This window comes from Odontomachus brunneus, unplaced genomic scaffold, assembly GCF_010583005.1.
Source record: "Odontomachus brunneus isolate Ranch 3 - 2012 unplaced genomic scaffold, Obru_v1 Obru_scaffold_015, whole genome shotgun sequence".
NCBI classification, from domain to species: domain Eukaryota; kingdom Metazoa; phylum Arthropoda; class Insecta; order Hymenoptera; family Formicidae; genus Odontomachus; species Odontomachus brunneus.
In genome coordinates this window covers 2,413,536-2,424,612 of record NW_022639465.1, presented here as the reverse complement: position 1 = coordinate 2,424,612, position 11,077 = coordinate 2,413,536, and the positions used below count along the sequence as shown (strand labels likewise).

The 11,077-nt window shown below is 44.1% G+C and overlaps 1 protein-coding gene across 1 annotated transcript in view; it reads left to right on the top strand.

Annotated features, from left to right (window-relative positions):
- LOC116841370 overlaps positions 1–11,077 on the top strand; it is a 122,599-nt gene that overhangs the window by 17,200 nt on the left and 94,322 nt on the right. The gene's annotated exons all lie outside the window — the stretch shown is intronic.

Below are 11,077 nucleotides of genomic sequence, written 5' to 3'. Positions count from 1 at the left end.
GAGAGAGAGAGAGAGAGAGAGAGAGAGAGAGAGAGAGAGAGAGAGAGAGATCTTGGAGCACGAGATGGAGTCGCGCGTTTTACTCCTTTCCGCCGGTAAAAGTAATCGATCGCGCCGCCTGCAGACTCGCGCAGCACGCTTGCAGTCCTGCACGCCGAGCTGCATAAGAGTAGGCGTCGGCGCCCCGCCGCGTCTCTACGCCAATGGTTGCGGCATTGGCCCTGGGGACGACTTGATTCCGTCTGAGTATCGATACCGGCGCCGCGGAATGCATTTCGTACGTACGTCGAACGTTAGTCAGGTGTCGATTCCCGTAGATCGATAAATAAGGCGGATCGGCACCGAGAGATACCTCCTTCCTTTCGGGGTATCGAGTTCACTCGTGCGCGCGCAAGCACACTCTCGACACGACCGTGCAGAGTCAGTTGACAATTGAGAACAAAAGCTCCCGTAACGACGGATTAGCGATGCTTCACGGCAAATGAAACTATCGATACCGCGTATTGTAGACGGAGTCGCATCCCCGAGGGAGCGCGACGAACGAGACGTATCCCACTCGATATTGTTGGCAAGGATTTAATAACAGTTGCGCGATCGTGCGCGCAAGTTTGATGTCTGGCCATAAATTCGCCGGCGATCTCCACGCACGGCGCGAATAAATGCCGAAGCGTGCGGCATGCTCGCGTCTAATGAATAATGGACGGCGCAATTCCGGACGCCTGATAACACACCTTTGTTTCTATCGCGAACGTGATAACGGCAAGGTCGGGGAATATACTGCCGTGACGGCGATTGCGATATCAGCGTTTACAATCTGCGTGCGCTTACGCCAGCACGCTCGTCCCCGTGCACGTCGTTCGACGTCGAATTACACCCGCGATGCGCCTTTATCGCGAGGAAAATCCGAACTCTTCGTGCCGCTTCAGGAGGCGAGGAGGACGCGTCGTGTCGCGGCTTGCAGTTGAATCGTAATCCGAACAGAGCCACCAATCAGAGTTGGTGTGCAGATGCAATTGAATGAAGATCCGCGCGATTTATCGAAAATTATTCGCAAGATTACCCCTAGAATGTAATTATTCAATATATTCGCCGGATAGTCGCCGACAAGCAGCGTCGGGCATTAATCGAGGAAAATTTTCCTTCCCTCAAATAATCGGCAAATCAATCATTAGACTTTACCACTTGTCATGTATGTAGTTACGAGTAATTTAATCTCGATTAAATGACATTAATTACCAATCAGTGTGTAATCAATCACATCGAGAATTGATCAACACGTTCGCTACACCGAGAGGGAAAAGGAAATTTATCTGTGGGATATAAAGTTTATTTCTGTTAAAAATAAAGTATATTTATATCAAAAACGAAATGCGAAACCAGCGCGAAATGCATATTATCAAATTCGTTCTGCACAATTCCATGAAAAGAAACAAAAAATGCGAGATGGTCTGTGCGGGGAGAGTTCTCCAAATAAACCGTGGTATAGCCGAAGTGATGTTAACAATTGATCTTATCGGTCGATGAAATGATTTTGCATGCGACCGTCGATTAATTTGTACGATTGCTTTGCCGATTGTCTCAGTCAGAGAAACTTTTCGCCCAACAATACTCAGTACTGGCGAAAAGTCGCGCGCACTTTCGCGCAGCAACGTCCACGCTGCAATTTTGATCGGCCTGCTGATTGCGAACTTCTTTCGAACTGAGACGCCACCCTGCTTCCATTTTCTCCAGCCAGACTCGGTGGGGTTGCGTCACAGCGGGTATCCGGGTCACTAGTTTAGGGTGAAGGCCCGTTTCAGCGTTATCCTTGGACGCGCCGCGCGGGAGTATCGGCGGCGAGGGTCAGCCACCTCGTAACTCGCGCCACAACAGCGCGTGTTTCCGCGCGAAGGCGAAGGGCCTTTGAATGCGTCGAGGGGCAAACGGCCGTTAATAGCATTTTGACGAGCCACTCGTGCATCGTATACGACGCGGACGCGGCGCGACGGTTGTGTCTGGCAGCGCGTTCTGCGGGCGCAGGAGGGGTCCGCTGGCTCTTTTAGTTCATTGGTCATTCCGGCGAGAGAGCCAGTGACTCAACAGCCTGCATTCCCTGTCGGCGTCGCCCTCTCCGAAAGTATAAACGATTGTTCGTCGCCCTGTTTCCAACTAGCGTTCGCTTACGCCCGCATAACGCGGCCCCGTGTGGCTACGCCTCGCCGAACCCTGTCGTCTACTCTCGATACTTATCGTCGTAGAACGAGTTGTCGGCCAGGGCCGTGTTGGGTCCCGCGGAACCTCCAAAGAGTCGGACGGGAGTAGGGCAGGGAGAAAATCTGAGAAAATCAAGATTGAACATCTCGAAGCTTTCTTCATGAAAAGTTCCATTCTCGCACCTCTCTGTTTTCTTTTAACGCGCGTTCGCGCAATTTTTATTGCGGTTACGATACAAACCTTCGGATACGTTGATATCAGACGACACGACGTGAAAAATATGCTGGTTTCCACGACAAAAGTCTCGCGAGATCTGAATTCGCAATTCGCGCCTTGAATTCCCGTCGATGAGAGCGTGTGTACTTTTCCTCGGCGCTCTTTCTACGTAGTTTCGTTTACGCTCGCCGTTCTCCCTTGGGAGGAGCAACCACGATAGAGCCTCACAATCACGGGCCTGGGGGTCCCATATGCCTTCGCTGCTTCGAGGCGGCCGCACCGTCGTTCCTTGGGCCAGTGGCAGCGATTCCTCGGCCGCGTACGATCGTGAAACGTGCTCCGATCGTTCCTGAAACGCACGTGTCCCTCTCTCTCTCTTGGTTGCGCGAATTGACAAACTGTCGTTGACGTCGACGTGAGTAAACGTCACGTGATTCAGCGATCGTACTCGCTATCAGGCCGCTCCTCGATCGATATCTCGCGGGGCTGATGGATTTTTAATTCCGCGCGCGATCGATACCGCGCTCTTGATCGAAACGCAGTGACGTCTTATCGCATCTATCCCGTCATTGTCGCGTTAGTTAGTGTGTCGCGGAGACAACAGTACGCGTTGATAGCAGCGGGCCCCGATGAGGGAGCTGGCGAAATGATCGACGAATGCTTGGAATAGTTTCGCGGCGAGCGAGTCTGAGTCATCGATGGTGCAAAACTCGATAGCGTTCCTTTTTTCCGCGCGGAAACAGGGAAAGCACTGTGCGAGAATCGTCGCGGCATCGCATTCGCGCGCCGTCTCGAGGACACTCGGGAAATCGTTCGTGGGGGCTCGCGAAACGCGGAAGTCGCGGAAAGCTATCGAGGAATTTGGACCGCGGTAGTTCCGTCGCGGCGTCGTCGCGGACGCGGGATAAATTCTCCGACGTGCAGGTCGATACTCGAGCGGGAAAACGGGAGGTCGACATCGCGGAAGAGATTCCCGCGCACTTACCCGGGAAGAAACCATCGGGAGATCGCGGTCTCGTCGGCCTCTATTCGCGGCGAAAGGCGGAGGTGTGAAAATTGCGACGGGAAACCGCATTTGGCATCAGGACTTCGATTGTGCGTGACGATGATTTAGGAAAACGCGCTCGAGGAGCGAGCTATCGTGGCAAGAACTCCAGCACGCGCGCACCGCCGTGGAAGCAGCGAGAGGAAATTGCGATCGAGAGAGGTCCGTCACGATGGTTCACACGAGCTACGCGCAATGGGCCTGCCTGCCGAGCACATACCGGAAAAAGGTTCGTACATTTCTCCCCGTGTGTGATTCACGGTGATCACTCCTCGCGTTTCTCGAAGTTCGTGTGGCAGGCAGAAATCGCGAGTGCTTGTCGTGTCCAATTACACTTTCCTACTTCACTGAACGGATACCGTCCTCATATATAATACTCCAAACTTTAACTATTCCTTTATCCTTTCCTTCAGCTATCCCTTCACCTCTCTTTCAGCTATTCCTTTATTTTTTTCTTCCTATCCAATCTCTCCACTGCCCTCTTTATTTCCTTCTTATCCTCTTTTCCTCCAATTTTTTTCATTTTTTTCATTTTTTTCATTCTTGTTAGTTTCATTACTCCACTCTGTACTTTGTACCAACTCCATGAAATGATTCTTTTTATTCACTTTCTATGTGTATCCTTCAGCTTACATCGCCAAGAAGGAGTTCTCCACAACTTTCCGTTTATTCTTTACACCTCAGTCGCGCCAACTGACAGCTCGGGATGTTAATTTTGACATTTTTTGCACATTGTCACACACACACACACACACACACACACACACACATATATATATATATATATATATATATATATATATATATATATCCTCCAATTTATTTTCACAGGTATTTCTATTGCGTGTAAAGTCCTTAATATGTAATAAACAGAAGAATCGGTATTTTGTAAGAATATTGATAAAAAGTTTTCAAACATGGCATCTTCTTAAATATCTTAAAAGGGCTATTTTCTTACAAGTAAATCTAACCAAAAGGTACACTCCGATTTCTTTATAATTTGACGCAAATGTAGAAGTACAAAAAATATTTAGGACATATTTTTTTCATTTTGGCCTACTTTGAGTTTCACGGGCAGTCAAGTGTGTAAAATTATTTGTATAAATAACAAAATATTTAAACAAAACATGTAAAAAGTTGAAAAAACATTTATACAAATAATTTCTCGGTTTGACCGAGATTCGGACTATTTTTAACTAATTTAGCACAGATTTGAAATATTTCGGTTGGAATCTCGGCTAAAGAAATGTAGAATGGTTCGTGTCTCAGCTCTGTCGATTTTGTTAAAATGATTTAACTATATCTTGTATTAAATTTTATTTTTTATACATTTTTGTTGCACTTGTTGATGATAGGAGTGAAAAGCTATAAACTACCCGTGAAACTCAAAGTGTGCCAAAATGAAAAAATATGACCTAAATATTTAAAATATGACATAAATATTTTTTGTACTTTTGTGCCAAATTAGAAAGAAATCGGAGTGTACTTTTTAGGTTTACTTGTTAGTCTAGCAGGGTCTCCTTCGCGTTTGCGAATAATCTCCTCGTCGTATTACGTTCTTTTTGCGAAACGCGCCTTTAATTCCGTAACAATCATAACTTAAGATTGCCCGGCGCCTTAATTGTGAGGGAACTCCGAGCTCGCTGGTTCTCTCAATCGAGAGAGCCATGGCTCGCGGCGCTTCTCTCGGCGGGCAGACGTTAGTGTTTATCGGCGGGCGCACAGGCACACTCACGTAATCAGCTAGTGCGCGTAAAAAGGTGCATCCAAAGTCGACGATTAAGGCCCGATCTACAATAGATGGAGTAGGAGTAGGAGTAAGATTTTTGCTGTAAGGAGTAAGATTATTTCGCTTGCTCCCTTATTCCAGTTACTTACTCCAGCTCTTACTACTTAATTCAGGCTTATTCCATGCGATGTAGACGGGCAAACTTTTATTGTAGATCGGGCCTAATAAGTCCTATAAGTCCCGATCTACAATAGGTGTAGTAAGCTTTAAGCCATAAGAAATTAACCAATCACGATTTGTTATTCTTTTATAATTCGACTATGATTGGTCAATTTCTTATAGCTTAAAGCTTACTATACCTATTATAGATTGGGCCTAATAAGTATAAGTCCCGATCTATAATAAGTGTAGTAAGCTTTAAACCATAAGAAATTAATCAATCACGATTTATTATTCTTTTATAATTCGACTATGATTGGTCAATTTCTTATAGCTTAAAGCTTACTACACCTATTATAGATTGGGTCTAATAACCATAAGTCCCGATCTACAATGGGTGTAGTAAGCTTTAAACCATAAGAAATTAACCAATCACGATTTATTATTCTTTTATAATTCGACTATGATTGGTCAATTTCTTATAGCTTAAAGCTTACTACACCTATTGTAGATTGGGACTAACGACGTTGGGATTAGCAGGCGGAGTAACGGTAGCGGCTGATGTCCGTCGTGCGCGAGCTTCGCGATCGCGAAATCTACGTTCGGATGTACGCGGACATAATTTCACGAGACGCGCCTACAAACGCCGGCTAATGACACACGAGAAGTGATGGAAGTCACTCAGGATATAGCGGACATTAGCGCGTTCTCATCACTCTCGAATGGAACATCCATGAAAACGTAGCTCCGCAAATATTTGAACGCTCGCGCGCGAATGTATACACGCGCACACACCTCGCAAAAAGAGAAAGAATATCGATCGGGACCACATTCTTCCAGGATCGCCCATCAAAGCTTCGCTCGCTCATTGTGTGATCTCACTTTACCTCTCATCTCGTTGGATCGCGCAATGTGTCACGCATTGTACGCGACGCAACGAAACGCTTTCGAATATTCGCGAGTTGCGCGCAGTTTAGAAAACAAAGATAAGCGGCATCGGATGTGTCGCTGCTTATCTATCAAAGAGACGCCCTCCCGCGTCTCTCAGTCTGTCTCTTAAGAATAATGACTCTGTTTACCGCGAGCTCTTTATCGTCGATCGAACCAGTATAACCAGCTAGCGGAATGTCTCACCTGACTCGTTGAACTTCGACGGCGTCGCATTGTAAATAAAAAAAAAGAAACGGTCGTAAATAGCTCGCCGTTATGAAAGTCTCTTCTTGGCGCAACTCGCCGTTCGCTCGATACGTCAATAAGCGGCGGCGACGGCGGTGGAGCGCCGCGCGGTCCTCCGACGCGAACTCGCTCGCGTCGCGTGTTCGCCGGCATTATTACCCGGACGAATTGATCTTTACTCGCTCTAACAACCGCCATTATTCCAGGGCCCTTGCAACCCTCCCGGGTTTAATTAATACCCCGCAAGAAGCAGCCGCGGCGAATGCATCGCGCGCCGCTCTCCGTGTCTCTCGCATGTGCGGCCAACGTCAGTGAAAGTCACGTAGCTGTTGATTGCGGTTTTGTTCGGCCCTCCGCGCCACGTGAGCCACTAATTGCGTTACGCGTGTGTGCGCATTGTAGATCCGTTAGAGAAGCGTGAGTTACGTCAAAATATAATACGAGTAATCGAACGTGCGTGACGCTCCAATTGTCCGGAAGAGAGAGAGGCACATCGCGAATGTAACTGAATAATAATATGGTCGAAGTATACAGTGTGGCGAGTGAATCTGGCCGAACAACTCGGCATGTCTCTTTGTCGGAAGCACGGCGTCCGTTGTCGGCCGTGGCTGACGATAAGAGGTGCGAAACGGCGGAAAGAGAGATTCGCGTCGCGTCGCGTTTATCGATTTGGAATAATTTCAATGTCGCGAGAAGATTCGGAAAAACGTGACGTATCGATATTTATCGAAGTCGAGGAAGAGTCAGAGGTTAAGGCGGGAAGGGGGACGGCGAGGAATCACCGTGGAACTATGGCGTGTGTATCAGAAAACTCCGGAGATGACGGGCGGTATTTGAACTCTGACCACCCAGGTTGGAGTCTGAGCTGTTATCCGCTACACCAGCGGTTCTCAGTTTACGGAATCTCTCGAAGGACAACGCTCTTTTATCCGAACGTATCTCGTCTCGTCGCTTATGCATAAGTCGCCGTAATTTATTCATCATTTTCAATCGAAGAGAAAGAGAGAGAGAGAGAGAGAGAGAGAGAGAGAGAGAGAGAGAGAAAGGGAAGGAGTGGGGAATTCTCGCGATCAGGACTTTGATATCTTGAATGTTTGCGGATAAAACCTGCGCGCTTGATGTGTATATACGCGATATTCGCGCGTGCACGAACGCCTGTTCTCGTATTTATTTATCACCCGTGAATAGAGGATTCTGCGACTCGTTTTTGTTGCGCACATGCCTTTGACCTGACGACGTCGCGCAGACGGCTCAAGTAGGCTCCTCTGCGAACGGACGAGAGAGTACAAGGCACAAGGGCTGCGCAAGAAGCTCATGCGCGGGCCAACGCCTCTCGGTTTGTGATTAACGTTGTAACAAGAGCGGCGATTGTGGCTAATTAATTCCAGACGATGCAATCCGGTGCCGCCGATATACGCCGGCCGAAAACACGCAAGGCCGATGATAGACCGTCTTCTCGGGTGTCTCTCGATCGTGTTGCCTCACTCTCGTCTATATATTTCGTAACACAAGGACGAAACGCGATATTTCACGTGAGAAAATCATGTTACGCATACATGCTGTCTCATACGAGCGTCGAGCAGCATCGACATAGCCTTGAAAATAATGACGATGACATTTGGAACAACTAAAATCCAGTGAAACCGTTCATGTATGAGAGAGTGTGAAATATCTTTCACGTTTCTCAATATCATATATAAAATAATATTATATCGAAAATTTAAATTCAAATTCGCATTTGAAGACCTCAAAATAATAAGAATGTCCGAGACGTGTCCAGGTACGTGTTCAGGAATTGATACTTTTATCTTAAATTCTTTTTAATTTTACTATGTTTTTAATAATAAATACCATAAAAATAATAATCAATAAAGGAATAGACTGTATGAGTAAAGTCTATTTTACTAAAGAACTTGGCAAATTTTGCTAAAAACATGAAACATTTTCCAACACCATATTTGAGTTCCTAAGATATAAATAGCGCATATGAAATTAAAAGATAGTCAATTACCGCAGAATGGTGACAAAATTCCAGAATAGTCTTTAATATAAAATTTTCACATCAAACAGATGTCACGAGAATAACTCAAGCTATCACTCGGATAACGCTTAGAGGCCATTAATCTGTCATTAACACGGAATCTCGTTATCATTTCTTGCCATTGATCCAAAGGCGAAGGTCAAGCAGCTCCGTCCATCAGAGAAAAGATCTATCTATCCATTAACATTGACCCAAGGAAAACGTCAACCGCTCCCATCGGCCTTACGGCACACTCGCGCCGAATAATGTCACGCGCGAAATAGCTAGCCGACCTCGTATGCGCCTCCTATTGTGTTGTGTACGTGTATCAATTTCTGAACACGTGCTTGAACACATCTTGGACATTCTTATTATTTTGAGGTCTTCAAATGCGCATATTTAAGTTTTCAATACAATATTACTTATATATTATATTGAGAAACGCATCGAAAGACATTTCACGACATCTCATACATGAACGATTCCGATTTTAGCTGTTCCAAACGTTATCGTCATTATATCCTTTTTCAAGGATATGTCGACGCCGTCCGACGTTTATACGAGAGAACATTATGCGTAACGTGATTTTCCATCGTGAAATATCGCGTTTCGTCCTTGTGTTACGAGATATATAGACGAGAGCGGGGCAACACGATAGAAACCCAAATTTCCACGACCGCGCGCGTTATCACGCGCGCAGTATGCGCGCACTTCCCTCGCACCGTATTCGCGCGATCACGTATCTTACTGTTGTCACCTGCGCGTACGTTTGCGTTCGCGCAACGCGTCCGATCGAGGTCGCATCGCGTTACGTCGCGATTACGCGACATGCGTATTCTGTGATACGCGCGGTACCCGATCGATCGCGGCACACACGTGCGCTCGCGACATAACTAATGCGAAAAGTGTAATGCGCGCGTATGTGGAACGCGTGCGCTCGCTTTGTAGGCGCACGTGCGACGTGCAGCACGCAGTATGTAACGGAAACACAAGAGAACGTATAGGGGACCGCGGTTGCATTGTGCGTTCCATGAAAAAGAATCTGCGTTTTGCATACGGAATGTCAGCGAAATCCGTGTCGGCGGCTCTGATCTCAGAGGCGAATTTTCACGCAAATTCCTACTTCTCTCTCTCCTCCTCTGCCCCTTTTCCTGCCCCTTTCTCCCTTTTTCTAAGCCTATTCGTTTTCGAAGAACTTCTGAACTAGTGCAGACTAGTGCAATAAGTTGGAGTTGGAGTAAGAAAGTATATTCGTTTCATGTTAACTTGTTATAGAAGTTCTTCGGATAATCTCTCTTTTCTCGCGAAAAAGCAGAAGAATAAATTACTGATATATTCCTGAAGAAAGATGAGAAAGAAAAAGAAAACACGACACGATTAAAAATTTACTCCATAGCTCTGATCAGATTGATTCCAATCAGTTATTCAGCTTATACAAGATAATGTTGTCGGTTTTTATAAGTCATGACAGTCGGGATCTTATCAACCTTTTAAGGCCCAGAGTATATGGTTATGTACATTCGAATCCATTCAAAATTCTTGTTAATGATTCCATTGATATGTCAGTCAATTGATGACTGTCAGTCAATTTTAGGTGAAACTATATTTTTTGTATCAACTCGTGAAATAGTGATACAGATAATAATAAAGTTAATAATAAAGTAAACTATAATAAAATAAAGTAAATAAGTAAAATAAATAATAATCAAATAAACAATTAATAATAAAGAATAATTATAGGATTCTTATATCTAAGTTGTTTACTTTTAATATATATATATTTTTTTTTATATTTTTATATATTTTATTATATTTATATATATCTTTTTTTAATATATATGCAAAAAAAGAAAAAAACATATATATATATATATATATATATATATATATATATATATATATATATATATAGCTAACATCTAATACACCAGTTTGGGATTTATACACTGGAAAAACTGATATGTTAAATTTAACATTTCATGTATCCTAAATCATCCACTCTCATTTATATGTAAATTTAACACAAAACAAATGTGGTAAAAATATTTATTATCTAACACGCATAATATGTAAAAAATTAACACAAGAATTTAACACTTGAATACCGTCAGGAATCACAGTTTGTGTTAAATTGACATATGTATAATATTAAATTAACTAAAATAAAACGTTACTTTAACATTTGAGAGAAGTATTAATCTACGGTTTTGATGAAATGAAAATGTTAAATTGACATAATCAATGTCTAATTTTTTCCATATTATGCGTGTTACTTTTTAACACATTTGTTTTATATTAAATTTACACATAAATGAGAATGGATGATTTGGGACACATAAAATGTGTTAAATTTAACACATCAGTATTTACAGTGTACATTTTTCATATCTACCTGCAGCGAACAGTTCTTACCGGCCTTTTAATATTTTTGATTTTATAATCATAGGATTTTGTAATAATATATTTATTCTTCCATTTGAGGACTTGCTCAATAATTAAGATCCGATAACATCACGTTATACACAAATCAGATAACTGA